Genomic DNA, 19,511 nt, shown 5'->3' with positions numbered 1-19,511 from the left:
GATTGGTGGTTGTCAGAGGCTGGGATTGAGTGATGGTGTTGGGTAAAATAAGTCAAGATGGTCAAAAGGTACAAACTTCCAGTTATAAGTAAGTAATGTACAGCGTGGTGACTATAAATAATAATACTGTATTGAATATTTGAAAGTTGCTGAGAGACTAGATCTTAAAAATTCTCATCACCAAAAAAAAAAAAAAATTAAAAGGCAGAGGATTTGAATAGAAATTATCCAAAGAAAACATACAAATGGCCAATACATATCTAAAAAGGTGCTTGACATCACTAATCATCAGACATAAGTAAAACAAAGATGTGTGGTGATTGATGCTAACTAAACTCATTGTGGAAATTAGTTTGCTATATATATGTATATCAAAATCATTTTGTTGTCTACCTAAAACTAATACAATGTTACATATCAATTATATCTCAAGAAAAATTAATTAATGAGTTGGAAATCAGATGTGGAAAGATATTTGCAACAAGTAGGACATGAAGATGAATTATAAATAGACTTGGTTGTACAAATAGCTTATATGAAGTAATAAAAGAAACTGAGGGGCAATAGCTTAAAAAGCAATGCAGATAAACTGACAACTCAGAGGGAAACACAAAAAATTAATGAAAAATTTTTGGTGAAAATGCAAACTATAGCAATTCAACTTATTTTTTTTTAAATATGTATTTATTGATTTCAGAGAGAGGAAGGAAGAGGGGGCAAGAGAAACATCAATAATGAGAGTCATTAATGGGCTGCCTCCTGCACGCCCCCTACTGGGGATCCAGGCAGTGTCCTGACTGGGAATCAAACCAAGATCTCCTGGATCATAGGTCTATGCTCAATCACTGAGCCAGGCCGGCTGGGTTCAACTTTCAAACTAATGAATAGTTTCAAAATATATAATTCACAATGATTTTTTTATTCTGTTTCTCCTTCCATCTTCTTCTACGGATGGTGCAGTGGAATTCATATAGATTCATTAATTCAAAGAGTTGTTCCCATTTTGCTCACTTTGACAGGTAGAGGAGACTTTTAAGTTGTCATCATTCATCATGATGATGACAATAATTTATTACAGGATGGTGCTAAGTGCTTATACACATTGTTTTTCAGCTTTATCAAGGTGTAATTGACAAATAAAATTATAATATGTTTAAAATGAACAATGTGATGACTTGATATAGATTATGAAAGGATTCCCTCCATCAAGTTAATTAACACATCCATCAGCTCACACATTACCTTTTTTATTTTCAGTGAGAACCTTTGAGTTCTGCTCTTTTAGCAAATTTCAATTATACAATACAGTCCTGTCAATCATAGTCACCACGTTATACATTAGATCCTCAGGCCTTATTTATCTAATTCACAGTGCTTTTGATGCTGTGGTACCATGGCCATTCTCTTAAGTTCCTGATTAATTTTTTTTTTAAATTCAAACATTTTAAAGACAGTTTAGCAATACCAATATCACATCCTTTACTTCTTAAAGTATCCGGCCAGTGATTATTCATAATCATGTTATTCTGGTAATTTGGCTGTCTAAAAAATGTTTGTAACATTTTTGATATAAATACTCCTACCATGTCTGGTTTCAAGCTACTAAAAGTTCAATCCATTCAGAAAATTTCAGAGTTGTTTTTTGCAGTCTAGTACAAGCCAGCACAAGGATTTCACTTCATGTACTCATTTTTTCTTTCATTTTAAATAGCAGTGAATTGTTATACAAAAGATAAAATTACCAATATTCTTTAAAATAAAATTAATCTTATTTGAGGAGAAAAATATCTAAATATGATTTATTTTCTACATTTGAAATGTGAAATTAAAGACTTCAGCCTTATAGAGGCCAACTTAGTAATAAGCATCATATGTAAATACATGCTTATCTTTTAACACAGACAGTCTACTTGGAGTAATTTATCCTAAAAAAGTGAAAATGTATGTGCATAAGTTTTATCTATTAAGTTCATTGAAGTACTTCATTTTTAAGCAATTCTTTGGGAAAACTCTGTATATTGTATTGTAATTCAATTATGGTTAAGCTAGAAAATACATTAATAGGCAGCCATTATACATAATATTTAAAAATATTATTTAAGGACATGACAAAATGATTGCAGTATACAGAGTAGAGAAAAATTACAGAACAGCATTTACAGTCTTTCATTAGAAAAATTTTACATGCTTAACTGGTTATATCTGCATTTATCACATATATTTCTCTGTATACACAATGTCCACATACAATGTATACTATATAGTGTCTTTCCACTGTATGCATTTATAGATACATATTTTACATGGTATTGAATAAGAGCATTCTTCCTGTGTAAAGTTTAACATTTTTTTCTTGTTTTTCTCTACTTGCCAAATACTCTACATCTCTTTGTAAACCACAAAGTATTCTGTGATTTTAATTTATATTTAATTTTTATTACAGTTTGCATTTGACTCTATTTTGTACTAGCTTCATGTTTTGTGATTCTAACCTGACATATAATTCTGGCATACAAAAATGTGAAGAAAGAACCTAGTTCTGCTCAAGAATATTGTATAAAGTACTTTTAAATTCTGAGATTATTGCATGCAACTAGATATGTCATCAGTCATTAACAATAAAAAACTGGGAGAAAAAAATGTAAAATGTATTAAAAAATCATTCATATATTCATATATAGCCAGCTACTATTAATATATTTCCTTAAATTATATACTCTTCGAGCATCCATTTTTATTATATCTATTTCTTTGACTAAAGAAAATATGTATATGAATTCATGCATTCTTATATGAAATCAACATATTCAATGCCTGTTATTACTACCTACTTCTTTTTATTATTATTATTGATTTCAGAGGAAAGAAGAGGGAGAAAGAGGTAGAAACATCAATGATGAGAGGGAGTCATTGATTGGCTGTCTCCTGCACACTCACCACTGGGGATCGAACCCTAGCCAAAACTGGGGCATATGCCCTGACCAGAATCAAACCATGACCTCCTGGTCCATAGGTCAACACTCAATGACTGAGCCAAGCTGGACAGGCAGCAACCTACTTCTTCAAATTCTGTTGGTTTATGAAAAAGAGGGACATTTTCTATGCAGCAGGAGCTAAAACTAATAGGAAAACTTGCATCTCAAGGTCATAACATTTGTTAAAGTATTTGTAAGCCCTTTCCATAACTGTTATAAAATTAGTAAGCTGTAAAGATGACCATTTGTCTATAGTACATGCCATTCAGGCTTTGCTGACGGTGCAATTATACAGCCTTAGCATCTAGCAAGATCAAATTATATTCATACCCTGCTGGTGGCTCTATATATTGGTTCAGCAATGTTGGAAAACTATGTCAGTATTTACTAAAGATGTATGCACACACACACACATTCATGATTCAGCACTTTCACTCCTCGGTATGAACTCTAAAAGTGTTTACATATATTCAAAAAGGAAAGTATAAGAATATCCATAATAGCAATATTCAAAACCACCAAAATCTAGAAAAAGTGCCCAGCAGCAATAGAACACATAACTAAATTGTACTATAGCCATATAATGTAATACTGTATAGCAATGAGAATGACATGAAACAACATGGATGAATCTCACACACATAATATTGTAGGAAAGAGGTCACACTCAAAAGAATACTCACTATATCATTCCATATACATCGAAATCAAAACCAGGCAAGACTATTATGTTAGAATTCAGGAGAGCAGTATAACTGGAGGGAGTCATATTCTGTTTCTTGATCTGGATTCTGGTTACATAAATGTATTTATTGTGTGGAAATTTATAAAGTGGCACATTTTTGTTTTCTGCACTTTTCTATATATGTTTATATAGGTCAGAAGGCTGATGGGGGCAAAACAAAGCTGTGCCCCTTTTTGGAGGATCTAAGGGAAAATCTATTTCCTTTTTTATTTAGATTGTTGACAAAATTTAATTTCTTGAGGTTGTAGGGCCACAGTTCCCGTTTTCTTTATTGTAAATATTTTTTCATTTTTAAATAACAGTTGACATACAATATTATATTAGTTTCAGAATTACAACCCAGTGATTAGACATTATATAACTTACTAAGTGATCACCCTGATAAAGCTAGTACCCACCTGATACTCTACATAGTTATTACAATATTATTGACTATATTCCCTATGCTGTACTTTGCATCCCCATGACTATTCTGTAACTACCAATTTGTACTTCATTCCTTCACCTTTTTCTCCCATCGCTGCAATTTCCCTCTAATCTGGCAATCATCAAAATATTCTCTGTATCTGTTAGTTTGTTTCTGACTGCTTGTTCATTTATTTTGGTTTTTGGTTTTGCTTTGTTTTTTTTTTTGTTTTTTAGATTCCACATGTAAGTGAAATCATATGGCATTTGTCTTTCTCTGTGTGACTTATTTTGCATAGCACAATACAATCTAGGTCCATCCATGTTGTTGCAGATGACAAAGATTTCAATTACTTTTGTGGCTCAGTCATATTCCATTGTATATAGGCACCACTTCTCCTTTATCCTTTCATCTATTGATGGACACTTAGGTTGCTTCCATATATTGGCCATTGTGAATAATGTTGCAATGAACATACCAAAGTATATGTCTTCATTTTAGTGTTTTGGATTTTTTTGGATAAATATCCAGAAGGAGAATTGAGGGGACTTTCCTTGTCTCTTGTTATATAGCCTTTGTTTTAAAGTCTATTTTGTCTGGTATAAGTATTGCTACCCCAGCTTTTCCTTTATTTGTTTGTTTACATTTTCATGAAATATCTTTTTCCACCCCCTACTTTCAGTCCCTGTGTGTCTTTCTATCTGAATGGAGTCTCTTGTAGACACCATTTGTAAGGGTCTTGTTTTGTTATCCATTCAATCTCCATATGTCTTTTGATTGAAACATTTAAATTAATTGTTGACAGATACATATTTTTTGCCATTTTATTATTTATATTTTAGATATTTTTTTCTTCTGAAAGAAGACCCTTTAACATTTCTTTTAATACTGGTTTGCTGGTGATGAGCTCCTTTAGCTATTTTTTCCCTCTGGGAAGTTCTTTATTTGTCCTTTGATTTTCAATGATAGCTTTTCTGGGTAGAGTAATATTGGTTATAGATCCTTGCTTTAATCACTTTCAGTATTTCTTGCCAATCCCTCTGGCCTGCAAAGTTTCTGTTGAGAAATCAGCTGACAGTCGTATGGATGTCTCTTGTAAGTAACTAATTGCTTTTCTCTTGCTGCTTTTAAGATTCTCTTTGTCTTTAACCTTTGACATTTTAATTATGATGTGTCTTGGTATAGGCCTTTTTCGGTTCATCTTGTTTGGGACTCTCTGAGCTTCCTGGACTTGTGTGTCTATTTCCTTCGTTGAGTTAGGGGAGTTTTTCATCATTAATTTTTCACATAGGTTTTCAATTCCTCGTTCTCTCTCTTCTCTTTCTGGCACCCCCATGATGAAGTTCCAGAGCCTCCTTATACTATCTTCTTCTTTTTTAAAAAAAAATTCTTTTTGCTATTCTGATTGGGTGTTTTCTGCTTCCTTATCATCTAAATTTCTGATTGATTCTCTGCTTCATCTACTCCACTGCTGATTCCCTGTAATACATTCTTCATTTCAGTTCATGTATTCTTGATTTATGACTGCTCCTTTTTTATATTTTCTCTTTGTTTTTATGTTTCCTGTCTCTTTGTTAAAGTTCTTACTTAGTACATCTAGTCTTTTCCTAACTAAATTCCTTGAGAATCATAATAACCAGTGTTTTGGACTCTGCATCTAGTAGATTGCTCGTCTACATTTTATTTAGTTCTTTTTCTGGAGTTTTGTTTTGTCCTTTTAATTAGGACAGATCTTTGTCTTATCATTTTGACTTCTCCCTGTGTTTGCTTCTATGTATTAGGTAAAGCTTCCACATTTCCTGGGCTTGGTAGAGGGGCCTAATGTAATAGGTGACCTGTAGGGCCCAGTGACATAGTCTCCTGTTCACTTGGTCTGGGCACTTTAGGGGGTGACTCCCTTCCCCCGTGTTGGCTGTGTACATTCTTCTGTTGTAGTTGAGCCTTGGTTGCTGTTGACACATCAATGAGAGGAATTCACCCCCAGCCGATCAGCTGCAAGGGACTGGCTGTGACCACCATGGAGGGACAGCTGTGCAGGGGCTTACCCCAGGGAGCAGGACTGACTTCAGCTGGACTCTGGTGTCCCTTGAGTGTGTCCCTTGTGAAGGAGGTTTAGTGTTGTTTTGACTTGGTCTGAAGCTGTCTATTGGGTATACTGGCTCTGGAACTCCCCAGGAAATGCAGGCCAAGGTCAGCTGCCACCTGTGCCCTGCCCTGGGCCACCTGGCATGAGCTGTCTGTTAATGGCAGCTACTTTTGCTGGGCTTGAACATGCCCAGGAGAGGCCAAACTGCAAACCAAGGCTGGCTGCTGACAGTGCTGGGTGTGGGACCACTTAGTGAGAGATATATGGCACGCCAAAGCCAGATTTGCTTGTTTGAGAGATTGTAGGAAAGTCTGAATCATGAGACAAGAGAGGTCATTTATATGGAAAAGCCACTGGAAAAGGCTTGGATGGGCCTGAAAGTTGGATGGGTCACTGTCTCAGGGAATCACCAGGGTGGGTGAACAGTGGTAGCCAGGTTGATGAACACTTAGATATGGCACCTGTCTGCAGCTCTGTGGGGGTAGAGCTCAGAAAAGGAACACTGGCCTCTGCCGGTGCTTCTGTCGCAGAGAAAGCTGTCCTTCCAGCTCTGTCCCTGATTCCAGACAACTCTGTTCCTCCCATATGTCCCTAGTGCCCCAGTGCTGGAACTCAGCAAGTGTGTCCAAGTAAGTTGTATGCAGGCCTTTAAGACAAATGCCTGTGATTCCCTCTGTTTCACTCAGCCATAATCTCTGCTGATTTTTACAACCAGAAGTTATGGGAACTTCTCTTCCTCTCACTGGAACCTGGGCTGGTGGTCCTGATGTGGGGTTGGGACTGTCACCCCTCATGGGGGTACCTGTGCAACCAAGATAACCCTCCTGATTTTTATCCACCTCATGTGGGTATAGGACCAGCCAGTTCTGAGTCTCTGCCCCTCCTACCAGTCTTGATGTGGCTTCTTCTTTATATTCTTATTTGTAACTCTTCTATTTAGCTAGATTTCAGGTAGTTCTGAATGGTGGTGGTTCTGTGATTTAGTTGTAATTTTGATGTAGTATTGGGAAGATGCAAGTACTGTGTTTACCTACACCATCTTGATTGGACTGCCACAGTCCTCATTTTCTTGCTGGCTGTCAGGTGAGGCCCCTTTCTAGTTCCTATAGGCCGACTGCATTCTGTGGTTAATGGCCCCCTTCCTCCACCTTTCAAAGCCAATAACAGCTCTCTCTGATCTCCCTCTCTACTTTTATCTTCTGCTTTTAAGGGCCTAAGTGGTTATATTGGGCTCACCCAGATAACCAAGGATAATATATCTGCTTTAAGGTCCATAACTTCTATCTGCAAAGCTCCTTTTGTCATGTAAAGTAACACATATAGGTTCCAGGAACTAGGTATTAGACATCATGGTGGCTGTCATTACTCTGCCTACCACAATATTAAACTTTAGTTTAAAACTTTTCACAAAAATGTTTTCAAAACTATATCCAGACAAGATTAATTTAAGAATAGTTTTTCTTCCTTAGAACTATAGCCTTTGTTGTGGCCTGCACCATTTGCCCTCTAACTCCCTGAGATTCATAAATTACCAGGAATCATTCCAGATTTTCTGTTAAAGGTGAGCATCCTATTCCCATGTATAATTAAGCTTGGGAAACCCTGACTGCTATCATCCCTCATGGGAAATCATAATATTCAAATATATAAAGGTCCTGAGATATTCTTCCGCAAAGAAATTTACTTAGCTGTGTTAGCCCAAATATATTTGAATGTAAGACTAAAAAACAACAACAACAACAAAAATGTATCCTATAAAAACTCTTAACACCATAGGAAATGATTTTCCTTGATCTAAATATTGAACATGACTCTTGAATATCTTTCAAATTATTTTTTGTTATATTACCACTATTACTGCCTTACTTTCTCTTGCTTTAGTAACAATTTTGATGGTGTTTTTACTGTATTTTAATTGTTTATATGTGTTATTTCTTCATAATTATTATACCTGTTTCACAGATGAGAAAACTAAGGTAAAATAATGTTCCCAAATGTCCACAGCTATTAATTGGCAGAGTAGCTTTATCCACCTCTGGGTCTCTATTTCACCTGTACCTAAAACCATCTTCTGTTTTATGATGAAAATTTCCTTCTAAAATACTTGTTTGACTTCTTTGCTTAAAACATTTCCAACAAATCCTCATAATCTATAATAAATATCAGATATTAGTGTGGTAAAGAACACTCTTCCCAGACCTTTCCAATGCTGCTCTACAACCACAGGTGTCTCTCCCTTGTGAATCTTGGTTTACTCACCCGCCTCTTCACACCTTCCTGTCTCTCTATATGATCTTGCACTTCTCTGTTCCAACTGATAAACTCCTCAAACATAACCATCTCTGTGAAGATGTCCCTTTCTCTTTTAGATAGAAGTATGTGCTGTCACCCCTTTGCAGTTGTTTAGTGTGTGTTTGTTGATGTGGATTTTCTTTGTTTGTTTGTACGTTGGCTCAAAGAGAAATAATGTACTTGGATGAATTATAAAATAGTTTACCACCCACCCTTCCTTCCTAACTTCTAAATTAATTAATTTATTTACCATTGAGAAGTGACTGTTGTAATCCATTTATTTTAAGAGATTTGAGAATTTGATTTTCGATAGAGTGATTAGTCAACTTTGTTAAAAGAAGGCTTTATAAATAGTTAACACTTCATTTCTCATACTAAATGTGCAGTCATTTGTTATATGACTGATACCCTCAAATTAGATGGTGAGCTTCACAAGGGGGAGGGCAGAAACAATGACTTATGTTTTGATCTTCAGCTCCTGATCTTTCAATTACTATGCATGACACATCTATAATATGTGCTCATTAAAGATATAATTAATGACTGATTAATAAAAGTGATGGGTAGAATGAGACAGGATAGATAAATTAGCCACATAAACCTGCTTCAAAACTAAATGAATTGTGTTCTTGTTTAAAAACATTTGTGTCTAAAAATATATACTGTCACTTTCAAATTCCTGCACTTCAGTCTCAATATTAAAACCTCTCACTCATTATTACTACCAGGTCATATTAAAATCTCTTAGAGCTGTAGGTGTTTTGGGATTAAGTACTACACAAATGCATTTATTCTCCTTAAAACAGAAAGAGAAGAGAGGTAGAGTTAAGCAACATATTGAAAGAAAAAACACTTAATTTCTGTGTAATACAGCTGCTACATTATTCTATTATTTGCTGCATAATTGCAGTCATTTTGACATGACCTCAGTATGTTATAGGATCATCAATTGGCCATTATTTTTACAGACCACTGTTATGGAACAGTCCTCTGATCTGCACAAGGCACCCTGTCTGTATCTGAGCCTACTTCTGGAAAGTGACACCTAGAAAAAACAACATATGGCTGTTACTCAGTTATTGTTTTTAGTATTTCAGGAAAAATAAGTGTTACTGAAGTGTTACTGGATGAAAACACCTAAAATGTCCTCACAGTAAACAAGTGGGTGGAGGGTGAGGATGTACTTGGAAGACAGGAGAAAAGTGTCCCTAATTTTTGCCAATAGACTTAGTAATAATACATTGTTGAAAGTGTGTGTCATAAGGACTTGCTTTTCTTGCACAAATACAACTAATAGAAATCCAAAAAGGATGAGCTAGGTAACAGCGTTTTGGTATACCATGTTTCCTGCTCCAAGGAAAAGTTATAATGATGCACTAAGGTGTACCTACTGCTTATAATTAAGCTGAAAAAATGGCACCGGAATGCACATGCTGTCTGTATAAATTGTATAAAGCAACAACTCTGGAAAACAATTATTATCAGAGACTTTTCAAAGCAGGTTTATAATCCTAACCTATGAATTACATTCTGAAAAATGTACTACTCAGTTTATATGGAAAGTATTTTAAATAGGATTGTAGAAATTTTATAAAAGTACTGATTCCAAACCAAATCTCTCTTCAGTATAAGAGCCAAAGTGTAAAAAGCTGAGCTTTCGATTATTTTTAGATTTTTGGCATAAAACACCTATGCAATGATTCCCCAATATGAAAACATAATTTTGTGAAAAATCAAAAACATGTATAAATGTATTTTTTTAAACATAAATTACTTTAAATTAAGCAGGTTTATGTGTTTAATATGGAAACTTATGGCAATTGCTTTATTTTCTGCAGCTATTCACAAGAAGGGTTGTTTAATAAAGTAAAGTAAATGTAATTTTTAGTTTAATTTCATAAACAGATTGGGTGGTTTACCAAATGCCATAATGAAGCTGATTAAGAAACATCAATTTACATTACATGGGCAGTTTATTAGAATTTCAAATCTGGGTCCAAGGCTTTGGCAGTCTCAGACCTTTTCACATATTAATAAACCCAAATTGATGGGTCTGTTGCACTTGGGAAAAGTTAGAAATCGGGATGTTTTATTAATGACTCAGCTCTAACATAAAAGCAAAGCCGAACTTGATCCCTGTTCTCTGGCAGGGGTAATTCTTGTCAGCATTGCTATAACTTAATGCAGGGAAAGGAAGAGAACCTCTGTGGAAACCATAACATCCTGTCTCTCCAGCTTTGTTCACATTACATTTTCTTTTCAAGCAAATTGTGGTTACATCCGTACTCCCCTAAAGTGCCATTTACTATAATTCATAATGAACAATACACAATTTTCAACCTTGTCCTTACTTATTATTGTTAATGCACTCCTACTTGAAAGTACCCTTATCTATGAGCAAGATGAAATTGTTAGTTCACTCCGAGATATTGGCAAATGATAACATAATCAGATGAATCTCTTCTATAATTTTACATTCTGAATCACAGCTATATATTTAAATGGAGACAACTTTCTAATCCATCACTGCTATCAACATTAATGCAAAATTATAAATGAATTTTCATCACATCATGTAAATTTTCCTTTAACATGTTGATTTATTTTTGTTAGTTCCCAGGTAGTTCACAAATAAATGTATTTCCTCACCTTAATCTAAACAACTTAATAATATATGTAGCTAATTTTGAAAAGCATCCAGACTCTGAGATATCACATATTGACATAAAATATGTTTCTCCCATTTCCTCTACCCCTCTTCCTTTTGACATACTATTACCTGAATTGAATATTTACCTTTTCCTTTTTGAAAATCAGTTTTCACTTTAGTACTAGCTTTTCTTATTAAGTTCTAAGCCCCTTTGCAGAACTTTATTCTCCTTAGTTCACAGATTTCCCAAAACCTCTATGTTAACATTCTTTTTTAAATTTATCTTTATAGTTGAAAGTATTACAGATGTCACCTTTTTTTCCCCACTGACCCCCTCCATCTCCCAAACCCCCAAGCCTTCACCACACTATTGTGTGTATCTATGGGGTTATGTATATATACATATAAGTTCTTTGGTTAATCTCTTCCCACCCTCCCACCCCCACCCTCTGAGTTTCCTCTGAGATTCCTCAGTCTGTTCCATGCTTCTATGTCTCTGGATCTATTTTGTTCATCAGTTTATTTTGTTCTTTAGATTCTACTTGAGTGAGATCATGTGATACTTGTCTTTCTCTGACTGGCTTATTTCATTTAGCATAATACTCTCCATGTCCCTCCATGTTGTCTCAAAGGGTAAGAAATCATTCTTTTTTACATCTGATAGTATTCCATGGTGTAAATATACCACAGCATTTTTATCCACTGATGAGCGTTTAGGCTGTTTCCAGGTCTTAGCTATTGTAAATTGTGCTGCTATGAACATAGGGGTGCATATATTCAGGCTGCATATATTCTTTCTGGTTAGTGTTTCAGGTTTCTTAGGATATATTCCTAGAAGTGGGATCACAGGGTGAAATGGTAGTTCCATATTTAATTTTTTGAGGAAACTGCATACTGTTTTCCATAGTGATTGCACCAGTCTGCATTCCCACCAGCAGTGTACTAGGGTTCCCCTTTCTCCACATCCTCGAACAGGCATGTAGATCAATGGAACAGAACAGATAACTAGGAAATCGACCCAAGTCATTGCACTCAATTAATATTTGACAAAGAGGCAAGAGCACGCAATGAAGGAGAGTCTCTTCAATAAATGGTGGAAAATTGGACAGGTACATGCAGAAAAATGACTAGACCACCAACTTACACCATACACAAGAATAAACTCAAAATAGATAAAAGACTTAAATGTAAGTCATGAAACCATAAAAATCCTGGAAGAAACCATAGACAGCACAATCTCAGACATCTCTCATAGCAATATGTTTGCTGATACATTTCCTAGGGCAAGGGAAACAAAGGAGAAAATAAACAAATGGGACCACATCAAAATAAAAAGCTTCTGCACAGCAAAAGAAACCATCAACAAAATAGAAAGGGAACCCACTGTGTGGAAGAACACATTCACCAATGATGCATCTGATAAGGGGTTAATATTCATAATATCCAAAGAACTCATACAACTTAACAAAAGGAAGACAAACAATCCAGTTAAAATGGGCAAAGGACCTAAATATACACTTCTCCAAAGTGGACATACAGATGGCCAAGATGCCCCAAAAAGCTCAGTCACTAATTATCAGAGAGATGAAAATTAAAATGGCAATGAGGTATCACCTCACACCTGTCAGAACGGCTGCCATCAACAAATCAACATATGCTAACATTCTTTTAGAGATTATTGCTGCTTTCATAGTGGTGGATGACCAAACCATGAAATTGCCTGCACATTTTTAAGTTCACCAATGAATTGTCATGTTGGGATAAGTACCATGACTCCTTTGCCTGATCTTACGCTCTGCTTAGCTTCAAGCAAGTTGTTTTTAAAGAGAATTGTTTGTGTTTTTTTGTTGTTGTTTTTTGCTACTGAAATCATTATTGCATTTTCTTTTTGCCAGGCTATCTGTTACGGGGTAATTAAGGTATGTTAATATGTCTCTTACTTATGTTATTGGATTAAAGATGTCTATTTGCCTTCGTGTAGCAAAACCCAATAAGACACAAACAGGAGCTTGCAGCAAAGACAGTTAAGGGTTTATTACTTGAAGAAGTGGCCCAGGAGCAGAGTCAAAGGTGAACTAATAATCAAAGACCAGCCTCCCAATGGCTTCCAGGGACTGGGTTATATATATGGAAAATCATTAATCATGGGGACTAAGGGCGTTAGAGTAGTGGTCAGGACCTTGGTCTCTAATGATTGGTCGATGCTTGGGGGTAGTTGATCAGTGTATCTGGTCCTGATGCCAGGGGTGGTATTGCTTCATCTGGTTTCACCTCTTTTTTGGGTCAGGAGCTGAAATACAACTGAAGCCTAGATTTTATCTCTAGTTTGACCAAAACTATGTCTCTGTGGTCAACAGGCCAGAGGCTTTGTTCCTAAGATTGATTCAGGCCAGAGCCTCATTGACCTGAGAGTTTACAGATTAAGGAAGTGGATGTGTGAGTGATAAGGAGGGTAGGTGAGTCATGGTGCTTGATGAGGCCAGTTTTAGTTAAAAAGGACAGAAAGAATAGGTCATATTAAGGAAATGAGGTTTTTGCCGAGTTATACTTACAGGCACTGCTTTAATGTAAGTTTACCCTTAGTTTTAGAAAAAAGGCCTGGAATTAACATGGCTAATTTTTTTATAAAGCCAGTGTCATAACATTCTTGATATTATATCTCCCAATTTAAGAATGGAGATGAGTTTAAGTATTTTAAAAAATTAAACAGAATCAATTTAAAGTTTTCAAATAAATATGAAACAAGGATGGGAGAAGAACATGGTTTTTTATTCATTGATTCATATAACAAGTACTTACTTTAAAGTTAATTGTGCTAAGTTCTATTCTAGATACAATGAGTAGAAGGTCAATCTAGATAGCAAAAAGACTAATTAGTAGGAAACTACAACTTTTCAATCAAATGATGATGGCATCTTGGTCTAGGAAAGTGAGAATAGATATAAAAATAAGTATGTATTTAGTGTATATTTGGCTGCAGATTGTTAAGATTTACAAAGGAATTGGATGTTGGGGCATAGGAAAGTTAATAATACAATAATGACTCTTAAGTGAACTTTTTATCACCTGAGATGGGGAAAATGGGGTTGTTGGATAAAATCAGGCTTCCATTTTGTATATATTTGAGATACTTATAAGCACCTAAATGTGTATATCAAGAAGCGGATAAGTATAAGGGTCTGGAACTCAGAATGGAACTCAGGACAAGAGATATATTTGAGTGATTAATAACCTTACAGAAATTATTTAAAATCATGGGGAATGGTGAGCTAACTTTGAGTAAGAACATAGATAAAGAAGTATAGAAGCTCATAGTAAGGACAGCGGTGTTTAGAGGTCAGGTAGAGGAATGACAGAGAGAATAGCTGTGATAATAGTGACAAAAAGGGTGAAAGCAGCAACTATGATTGACTGTGTAGTTAATCTGAACCAATTAGTCTTCTAAGCATTTTACAGCATTTTTCAACAACAATTTAATCCTCATGGCAACCATATGCTATTGCCCCATTATCATCTTCATTTTGCATGAGGAGAACAAAATAAGATACAGAAGAGTAGACTGACTTGTCCAGGATGAAGTGAGTCTTTGTTTGCTTTTAATGAGACACTAGAATCCATAACCTAGTAGAGAGAGAAACTTGCTAATATAATAAAGAGGATCAACTACTAAGATTACATCCTTGAGAAGGTAGAAGGGAAGAAAATCCATAATCCAGAATTTAAGAGGTTGGTTGTTGAGGAAATCAGTGTAATTGGAAGGAAGAAACAAGGAGTAAATGTACAATACAAGCATTTTGTGAGTGTGTAGTTTACGTGTGGGAAGATGAGGTAGTTCCCTTTTGATTGCTTCTGCTTTTTTATTGTTGTTTTAATAGAGATCATCAAAGGGAGTTGGTTTGTGGAGGTGTGTCTGATTATCAAGTACTTTTACATTCAATGCCCTTAGAATCTTCACATCTCCATTCCATAAAACACCATTTCACAGATAGCATTACTCGTCAAGGACCTGTCATATGAATTGTCTTTCTGTGAGGATCCTTGACTCTAGACATGAATTAATTAAGTGCTCCAAGTAAAAGACCGAAAATTTTATGAAAGCCCCCCCATCCCCAAATTGTGCATTTAAACCCAGTGATCTTGAAAGGTTCATGGAGGAAAATACATTTCAGCTGACACTCTTAGAATTAATGGGATTTTGATGGGCAAAATTTTGAGGGAAGGATATTCCAGATGGAGATGGCAGGGTGATCAAAGGCATGACCATAAGCTGATTTGGCTTAAACATAGGACGAGTAAAGTTATATAGTAGGACATAATTCACACAAAATATTATGAGCAGATTGTGAAAGCCTTGGATATCACACTGAGTGCAGATTTATTCTGTAATAAACCAGGAGAGATGGGAAGTTTTTGAGCAGTTGAGTGATGAGACAATATATTTGGAAGTAGATAATGATCCCTACAGTTTGGTAATTTGGAATATATGATATTTTAATACCACTGAACTTATCTAGCTACACTTTAAGTTGGCATAACTTTTTCTTATATTATCTTTCTATTCCAAGCCTTGGGAAACACTTGAGGACAGTTTTCTTTTGTATAGTTGTGCAAGAATGTCCTAGATACGGGGTGTTTTTTTTGGTCTGTTAAAATGCAGCTGAATATTTTAAGCACTTAGCAGCCTATGCACATTTCCACTTCGAAAAATGTAACTGCAAAGGGATTCTTGTTCACTAAGAAGGCTCTCAACAACTACTGTTAGCAGGCTGAATAAACATTTCTATAAATGTTTAATTAGACCTACTGGCTAAAATAAATTTTTGATTTACCTATAGTACCCCAAACAGAGTTTAGTCAAACTGATGTTTTCACACAAAAAAAAGATGTTCTATTAGGGTATAACAAATAAAAAATTATTTTGTGAAATTATGTATCACTGTAGACTCCTTTTCTTAGTGTATAGAAACCTCATACACACAACTTAAAAAATCCTCAACTATTTTCTTTTGGAAGTATTTCAGAAATCAACCTGTAACCCTTTTTGTCTCCCCCTTTGCTGTCCAGATATCTATTCATTTCCAGATAGTTAATTTTGTGCTGTAAAGATGTTGCCTGTCATGAATGTGTTAGACTCAGATTGTTATATTAACACAGAAGTTGAAATTTTCAAAATTTTATTTATCATCAGTGAAAAGTCAAAACTCAGCAGGACTCTTCTCAGGAGAGGGATGTGGTACGTTTGGATGAGGAAACTCTCCCTTTTGCCTGGTTCTTCTTGCAGCAAACAGAGCACATTGTCTTTGTGAAACTACTGACCATAGGTAGGTCTAGTCAATAAACAGAATCATTTTTTATAAATACATAATCAAAATTTATATACCTAATGTGTAATTTTAACTAATTGACTCATGCATTTTATAGATAGTCCTTGATTATATACTATTTATTAGGAATTGTACTTGGTGCTGGAGATGGAAATGTAAATAATACATATCACTTTCGCTCAAGGAGCTAACACCCTAGTGGGACAAAAATAGGAGAAAGAACCATGGGAAGTGAGCCCTACCCTTGCATGCCAGCTTGTAAAACTTGTTTTCTGAACCATTTGAACACATTTGAATGCTCAAGTTTCTACAGGTAGTCAGCAATAGAGCCATATTTTGATAAAGCCTAAGAAATTTAGCCCACAAATTAAAATAATTTAATTATAATATTACCCTGGAAATAGAAAGAGATAGATACCATTAATTCTGTTATCTATGCAGTAAAATACTTAGAAAATACATTGATAGAGTTACACAACTCCCAGAAACTATCTTTCTATAGATTCTGCTTTGGCAGTACATACACTATTCATTTTTCCACCTTCAGGTCATTAGTGTTGTTTATAGTTTGTGACACTGCTATATATAATTCTGATTTTTAAACTGGAGTGCAATTAATCTTTTCATTCATTCATTCATTCCTTCATTCCTTCATTTATTCTTAAATTTATTAAGCACGTTTCTTTTATACATCCCACATGGTAAACACTGTGGTAAAACCTATACTAGGTATTGTGATACAAAGATGCATAAGACACATTCCCTGTACTTGCTCACGTCAAAATTGGAAAAGAAACACATGTATGGAAACAAATCATTGTGCAGCCCTGCAAGTTCTCTAAAAGAGGTCCTTTAAAGAGTGTTATTAGAAGATAAAGCAGATTGTAATTTATGATCAATAGGAATGTCAGTGAAGATCTTGTGGAGGTGAGGATGGTTAAAATGAAACTTGAAGCTTAAGAATGAGGGAGGAGAAGGGAAAAGGGATATTTCCACTGGAAATGAAGTGGAAGAGTCCAATGGTTGCTCAAACAATAACCAGCCAGGGCATTAGGGTGCAGCCTCAGCAAGGAGTTGGGGAGATGACTGCAGTAAAACAGGTTAGAGCCACATTTGAAGAAAGTTTACCTTTACCTTATCAATATCTATGTGCAAATATTTTCATGTTGAGAGAAGTCATTGTGAGATTTGTTTCAAACTTCACTTATGTTTGTATTACTTTAGCTGGTCCCCAGGCCGAATCCTTGCTCACAAACCTCCAGGATTATTCTAAACCTTTCCACTCTCTCCAAGCATCACCCAGCCTAAGCCCCTTTGGCCACAGTCAACAGAATGTGTCACCTCTTCTTCAAGAAAAGGGCCATTATGTACACGTCTCTCAACTTCCTGATTCCAAACAAACTTCATGTGGCTCTGCGCCCTTTATTTCCTGCCTCCTGATTAGATTATGCTCTGGACTTGCTTACCTCTTGACCTTAGAGAGGCCTTGTTCTTTAATACTTTTTCTGTCATCAATTTCGTCTTTCTCTTTTGGATCTTTTTCTTAGCTTAGTATGGGTTTGGACTATGCTAAAAACAAAATGAAACAAAACAACAAAGTAAAAAATCCCTTCTTTGATCCTACATGGTTCTCTAATCTTTCTCCTTTCAATCTCCTCTTCAAAGCCAGACTTTTCAGAGTACTGCAGAGAAGCCCTCATTTACACTTCCTATCCTCCCACGTTCTCCTGAATCCACTGCAAACTTTCTCCGTAGACTACTACACAAAAATTAATGAACTGTTAACCTCAGACTTCAGTGGATATATCTCAGTCACAGTCTTATGGGCCCTCCAGGCATTTCACAGGGTTTATTTCTCTTTGCACTTTCTGCCCTTCACCTCCCTAACATTGTTCTTCCCAGTTTTCCTTCTACTTTTAGGTCTCCTGTGCAAAGTCTAAACTGGAGTAATGGTCCATGTGGTCTTAGTGATGATGTAAATTAAGACAAAGACCATTTAGCTGGCAGGCTGCTAAACAATAGTGAATGTAGAACAGCTGGCCAGCAGTTGGGGGAGAACCCCCAATTTGTGGCCTTTGTGAATTTCTGTAATGTAATTATTCCTTCCAGGGCCAATTTCAAAGTACCATGTGAGGTGAACTGGCTCAGAAAATTCCTGAAAATTTAACAACAGTGTCTTTCATGAGTCAGGGAGAGCCATCTCCAGCACACTGTTGCACTGGAAAACTATCAGCTATCAGTCAGGAGAAATTACATTATATTTAGGACTAACTTGATAAACACAGTGGTTCCAAATGATTTTATTAGCCCTAAAGTTGTATTAACTTTCCAAGTATCCTTCCATCAAATTTAACTCCCACCAAATACAGTTCTGTAGGTAAACCCACATCCATTTACATCCATTGAGAGAGGGGAGGAGTGTTTAATAGAAGGAAAATCCACTATTAACCCTAACGATTGGTGAGGTCATATTTCTAACTTTAATATAACAAGTAGACAGTGGCCAACTCTTTCCTGCCCCCCGCCAAACATCACAAAGGCATGTTGTGTTTCCCAGAGAGGGACGAGTTTTCAGCAGGCACTGTGCCTACCACCAGCCATGTTTACGGAGTGCTGTACCTGAGTTCAAATTCAGGAAGAAGTATTCAAAAACAAAATTTCACACTCAAGAAAGAAAATATGAAAACATTTTTCAGATACATAGAAATTTGAGGCCATCCTGGCAGAAAGTACTTTTAAAAAAGGAGCAGTTTTGACACTTCTGTCTGAGTTTATCTCCAATAATATTTTAATAAATATCACACCATTTTTATTACTGTTAAACTTTAACACCCCCTCACTGTTTTCTTCATATCAAAAGCATTTCTTTCCTCTTATTTATGCCAAGTCTCTTTTACATTATAACTAACCAGTTACCACATGAGTCACCCTACCCTACATTCTACACTGGGTTTTGGAGTCAGCTTACTGTGGTTCACAGTCAGACAGAGATACATGGATGATACACCACGATGGCGCAGCCATAATGCATTC

General features: G+C 35.7%; 1 protein-coding gene across 9 annotated transcripts in view; it reads left to right on the top strand.

Annotated features, from left to right (window-relative positions):
* LRFN5 (leucine rich repeat and fibronectin type III domain containing 5) overlaps positions 1–19,511 on the top strand; it is a 277,160-nt gene that overhangs the window by 203,748 nt on the left and 53,901 nt on the right. For 2 of the 9 annotated variants that reach the window (XM_016213284.2, XM_016213282.2), the window contains one exon: positions 13,050–13,073. The exons of 6 other annotated variants lie outside the window; for them this stretch is intronic. The gene's annotated coding sequence lies outside the window, so the exon portion shown is untranslated. Of the gene's footprint in view, positions 1–13,049; positions 13,074–16,090; positions 16,476–19,511 lie in introns of those variants that run through there. One more of the 9 variants, XM_016213289.2, reaches the window with a different exon arrangement.

Source organism: Miniopterus natalensis, chromosome 1 (genome assembly GCF_054644295.1).
Source record: "Miniopterus natalensis isolate mMinNat1 chromosome 1, mMinNat1.hap1, whole genome shotgun sequence".
NCBI classification, from domain to species: Eukaryota; Metazoa; Chordata; class Mammalia; order Chiroptera; family Miniopteridae; genus Miniopterus; species Miniopterus natalensis.
This window is presented reverse-complemented; position numbering and strand designations above follow the sequence as displayed.